Source organism: Salvelinus fontinalis, chromosome 23, assembly GCF_029448725.1.
Source record: "Salvelinus fontinalis isolate EN_2023a chromosome 23, ASM2944872v1, whole genome shotgun sequence".
Classification (NCBI taxonomy): Eukaryota; Metazoa; Chordata; class Actinopteri; order Salmoniformes; family Salmonidae; genus Salvelinus; species Salvelinus fontinalis.
The window spans coordinates 34,007,627-34,014,200 of record NC_074687.1 but is presented as its reverse complement, the minus strand read 5'-3'; positions in this window follow the sequence as shown (position 1 = coordinate 34,014,200).

Genomic DNA, 6,574 nt, shown 5'->3' with positions numbered 1-6,574 from the left:
AAAATAGACGATTCAGAATTAGTGGAGCATTTCAGGAAATAATTTGAAAAGGAGCAATGCATACATTATATTTGGAGACTGAGAAACTCAAATATGAGATAATGCGAGAACCCAGATGTTAAATGAAATTCTGAAATAATATTCAGTCTGATTCAGAATAGCAAGACATTCTTAAAATCCTGCCACATAATTATACAGAATTGTACATTGTGTAGTAGCTCCCACTGTAATGACAATATCATCCCATGGGGAATTTATTCCAGATAATATTAAACACAATCTATTTCTCCTGCTCTACAATCCTATATATCAACATTCTCATTTCATATCAATCAGTTAATCACATGGACAGATCTACTCAGACTTAAAAAGCTGCTGTGAGGTCATACCATACCAACTGCCACTGTAGCCAATGTCGATGTGTACAGGCCTATTTATTTTCTGCAATGACACATTCACTCATGACACATTGTAAGCAAGCAAGTGCCAGTGACTTCTACGCCTTTAACTTGAACAGACTAGAGACAACTGACTCCAGGAAAAGTGGCTATCAGCTGATAGCGTAAATCTTTTAGCTAGCTACTTAGCTACGCTTTCAAAACAAACTCGTTTTTACTTGCTTTGAGTTTGTTCTGCTGCTGACATCTGACTCTTAATAACAGTCAAATTGTCCTTCTCTGTCTTCTCTGTCCTTAACCTGTCTGGCTCTGGCGTTCCGCCAGCGGAACTCCTCCCACATTCCACTGAAAAGGCAGAGCGCGAAATTCAAAATATGTTTTTTAGAAATATTTAACTTTCACACATTAACAAGTCCAATACAGCAAATGAAAGGTACACATCTTGTGAATCCAGCCAACATGTCCGATTTTTAAAATGTTTTACAGCGAAAACAGCACGTATATTTATGTTAGCTCACCACCAAATACAAAAAAGGACAGACATTTTTCACAGCACAGGTAGTATGCACAAAGCCAACCTAACTAACCAAGAACCAACCAAACTAACCAACAAACAACTTCATCAGATGACAGTCTTATAACATGTTATTCAATAAATCTATGTTTTGTTAGAAAAATTTGCATATTTCAGGTATAAATCATAGTTTACATCGCAGCTACAATCAGAAATTGCACCGAAAGCAGCCAGAATAATTACAGACACCAACGTCAAATACCTAAATACTCATCATAAAACATTTCTGAAAAATACATAGCGTACAGCAAATGAAAGACAAGCATCTTGTGAATCCAGCAAATATTTCCGATTTCTTAAGTGTTTTACAGCGAAAACACAATATAGCGTTATATTAGCTTACCACAATAGCCAGAAACACAAGCCATTCCCCAGTAGCAAAAGTTAGCGATCGTAACAAACCAGCAAAAGATATATAATTTTTGACTAACCTTGATAAGCTTCATCAGATGACAGTCCTATAACATCAGGTTATACATACACTTATGTTTTGTTCGAAAATGTGCATATTTAGAGCTGAAATCAGTGGTTATACATTGTGCTAACGTAGCATCTTTTTCCCACAACGTCCGGATATTTTTCTGACACTTTTTCTGACACACATATTCTGACCAAATAACTATTCATAAACATAACTAAAAAATACATGTTGTATAGGAAATGATAGATACACTAGTTCTTAATGCAATCGCCGTGTTAGAATTCTAAAAATAACTTAATTACGACATCCAGCTTAGGTATAGCGAGAGAGTACCCAAAAGCTGGGCGCAAATGACTAGCACAACATGTTCGACAGATATATGAAATAGCATCATAAAATGGGTCCTACTTTTGCTGATCTTTCATCAGAATGTTGTACAAGGGGTCCTTTGTCGGGAACAATCGTTGTTTGGATTTAGAACGGCCTTTTTCCCTCTCGATTTAGCAAGCACACTTGCCAAGTGGCGCGAATCTCTCCATCGTAAACGAACTCAGAGAACGGAACACGGCAAAACTCCCGAAAAAATTTCAATAATCTGATTAAACTATATTGAAAAAACATACTTTACGATGATATTGTCACATGTATCAAATAAAATCAAAGCCGGAGATATTAGTCATCCATAACGACAGCTTATCAGAAGGCAAATCCAGGTCCCTGCTCGCGCTCTCCAGAAAACAGGAAACTGGTGACACGTCATGCCAAGAGCTATAATTCGAGCCCAGATCAAGTTACACACTCAATTTCTTCTCTCACTGCTTGTCGACATCTAGTGGAAGACGTATGAAGTGCATCTAAACTAATAAATATCAAGGACTTTAATAGGCAGTCCCTAGAAGAGTGCATCGATTTCAGATTTTCCACTTCCTGTCAGGAAGTTTGCTGCAAAAGGAGTTCTGTTTTACTCACAGATATAATTCAAACGGTTTTAGAAACTAGAGAGTGTTTTCTATCCAATAGTAATAATAATAATATGCATATTGTACGAGCAAGAATTGAGTACGAGGCCGTTTAAATTGGGCACGATTTTCCCCCAAAGTGAAAACAGCGCCCTCTGTCCTCAACAGGTTTAACAGTGAGAGACAAACATAACAGATGTAACTAAAAAAATTGCCAACTAGCTAGGCCTACCTACCAGTATTCAAACTCTCCGCTCGCCGCCACACTGCATGGAGCAACCAGACGTGTCAATGCTTGGGGCAGGAGGGAGGGGGAATTTACCGAGGTTCAAGAGCTTATGAAATAAGCTAGTTTGATGTGCAATTCGTTACATTTATATTAAAACATTGAAAAGAGACTTAACATTTTAATTAAAATAAATTCATGAAATTAAAAAAAATCCACAGAGCTGCGAGGGCACTTTTTCATAGGAGGGCAAAAAGGCAGGTGGTGCTCGGGCACTAGTTAAGCCCTATCTGTCCACGTGCCTGCCTCCACCCCACACCATGGTAACGTCAGAGCTCAGTGAGTCAGAGAGGTGTACTGACATTCACCACTGTCTGGGATATGGCCTGGGTAGCCACACATTTTTCCCTTTGTTCTCCAACGTAGCATTCGATTCGTTTGTTTGCTTTTATATAGAAAAATGGGACAAAAGGACATGCTTCATGACAAAGATTTTAGCCATTTCCACTGATTTTACATCAGAGACTGGAAGCGAGGGAGTTTGTGTGGCAATTCTTTGTGTTGTGGTGTAAATATGAAAATAAAGGATTATCTTATAGATTCATTGAAATAGTACACTGTACAGAATAGAGGATAAATATGTCCTTCGCCTTAATCCCACGCCCTTACCTCACCTAGCTTGTTGCCTGTAACCGACCTCACTAATCCTAAAATCTACAGACTAACAGTGGTAGGACCTTTAGGTTCCAAGGCTTCAGGTTGCAAAGTGACCTGATACATACACAGGTAACCACTACCAGCCACACAATTACGTAACCTATAGTGTACCCAAGTTATTTGGTTTAAGAATAAAGACACTAGGAAGTGAGTCTATGGCAGTAAAAATACTAGGGATTTGTGACAATATCCTTTTGGGAACTCTTTGTTCTTTTAATAGAGATAGTGAGTGGAGCTAAACTGAACAAAACACAGAAGACACTCAGACAAAAAATGACCTCCATAGCAGTAGTTTCAGGCTAAGGCCTGTCAGAAATAGTTTTTCCCACAAATAATTATTTCCTTTAAGACGGTAAAAAGTATGCTAAAAGCCATATTATGTCTGCTAACTGCACAATTACCATCTTCTCCCCACTTTACGTAACACCTTTAGAAAATAAAATCTCTCTCCATCGCTTAATGCTTTTAGCAAGAGTAGTGAGTAGAGAATAGGGCCATTTACCATATTAAAGAATAAAATGAATAGGATTGGTTTGCTAATGACTTCCCTCATAATGAGGGGCCAGGTGCATCGGCCTAACCTCAGTCCTCAGTTCTAATTGGATCTCTGCTACAGGGAGGAATGCCCGGTCTGTGAAGACGTTTCACAGAGAGACCCTGGCCCATAGCAATCCCATAATTACCCACAGGCTAAACCTCCCTGATTGCAGCTGCTCTTTTCAGAGTTGTCTGGACTGGAGGAACATCTACTGTTACAATGTCTCCAGAGCATTGTATGAGGAGCACTAAAATTATTAGAAAGAACATCATGAGCCTTACATTTCAGATGGCTTTCAATTTGTTTGAATACGATTGATTTAACAACCACCAAATAGGTTATATAATATTTATATACAAATCACAAGACAATTCACTTAGTTCAAAGTCCCCATCGTCTAGCCCAGAGGAAATCGTCCCCTGCGGTAGCCTGACCTTTGACTTCTGAACCCTGGCACTGAACCCTCCGCTGACCTCCCAAAGACACCAGTCTATCACAGAAAAAGAACAGAGCACACAAACACATGACCTTGCGGATCAATACAAAAATACCACTAGACTCAAAGATCTAGTTTGCCATCGAATCGTTCAACCAAACGTTATGATATTGCAGTGGTATTCAAACTTTTTCAGCAGGTACCCCATTTTTTCCCAGCAGAATTTCTGTGGACCCAATTTTTTTTGCAACATTTTCTCACGACCCCACCTCACCCCAGATCTAATGACAACCTTACAAGTGGTACATTTCTATTTTTAAATAAACAAATATCCTTCAATTCATTCAATTTTCATCTCTTATAGATACCAATAGATACATTTACTAAATACAATTATATGTTTCAAATTACCCTTCTCAAAAACATTGTATATTGTCCCATACAATAATCTATGCTCTTAATTTTATGTTCTCCCCCAAAATGTATGACCCCACTGCAGTACCCCTGCGACCCCCACTTTGAATACCACTGCTGTACTGTTTATTTCCATTGTTATGTAGCATACTGTATATCTATTCAACCATTAGATCAGGGATAATGGGAGGGGTACAAGACCCGTGGTTATAGTTCATACGGCTGCCTGTATCATCATCATCAGCCTCCTGCACAGGGTAGTAATCTCCTCTGTCAATTACTGCGATAGCAACCCAACCTGGTCTCAGGGCAATTTGTAGGATTTGGTACGTAAATATGTTTCCCCTCAATTGTGTATGATATATTACCTTACGTTAGGTTACGTTACATTATGAATGGAATAGCGGTCATACAACATCATACGACTTGCATGATGTAACTTTTTATACATTTTGGAGGAAGTACAATATTATATGTCTTTCTCTGAGACCAGGCTTCTTGTTGCATCATAACAAAAAGGACAATTACAAGGAGAATTTACATTGTTGGCTAGGGGAACTAATGACAAAGGTAAGGAAAATGTACATAAAAGGTAATAACTAACAACAAAGTTAGGATCATTTATTTATCAGGTTAGGTGAATTAGGTTAGGGTTAGGAAAAGGGAATGGGAATGGTTAGCTAAAATATGACAGTTGTCCCCGACACGACTCGAACACGCAACCTTCGGGTTGCTTGATGGTCGCGGTATACTGTACACCCACCCATCCTCCCCAACCAACCTCCCTACTTTCGTTTGTGTCTTAAGTAATCATACCATTATTACATTTGTAACATAACGTAGCATATCATACCTAATGGAGGTACACATTTCCGTAAAATAGCCAACATCTGTCCAGTGACTCCAGTCTGCCAAATCAGGTAATGAGATATACATATTTTACTCCCTTTTTCTCCCCAATTTCGATCTTGTCTCATCACTGCAAATCCCCAACGAGCTTAGGAAGCGAAGGACAAGTCATGCGTCCTTCGAGCCATGACCCGCCAAACCGTGCTTCTTAACACCCGCCCGCTTAACCCGGAAGCCAGCCGTACCAATGTGTCAGAGGAAACACAGTTCATCTGGCTACTGAAGTCAGCCTGCAGTCACCCTGCCCACCACAAGGAGTCGCTAGAGTGCAATGAGCCAAGCAAAGCCCCCCCAGCCAAACCCTCCCCTAACCTGGACGACACTGGGCCAATTTTGCGCCGCCCTACAGGACTCCCGATCAAGGCAGGTTGTGATACAGCCCGGGATTGAACCCGGGTCTGTAGTGATGCCTCTAGCACTGCAGTGCCTTAGACCGCTGCGCCACTCGGGAGGCCTGTAATGAGAGTGTTTTGATCGTTTTCACTCCCCACTAGCTGAGAGAATCATTAAAAAGGTAATTATCTGTAGGATTCTCAAAGAATCATTAACCATCCATAGGTGTCAACATGGTTGACCATGGTCGGTATCTACCTACTCCATTCATTATCTGCTGGGTTTCCAATATGCTTTCATGGGCTTCCTGGTATTGAACAAGTCTGCGGTTAAAGTATCTACTGTAGGAAAATTAGAGGTTGAAATGAAAGCTGGTTCTTGTCAGTTAGACTAGCAAGTTTAAGTTAATGTTTTGATTTCTTGCTCATGGTTAATATAAAACTGTATAGCATTGAAGTAATTGCAGGAAATTCACATTCAATTCAAAACTATGTCTTTGAGACGTTTAATTGATATTCAAAATCTAGATATCAACCAGTGTCGATCGGTGATGTTTAAGAACATGGCCATATTTCTATTACAGCATTTTGGATGACTGTCATTTATATTCCATTCACCCAGCTCAATGTTACATCAATAAGTTAGGCTA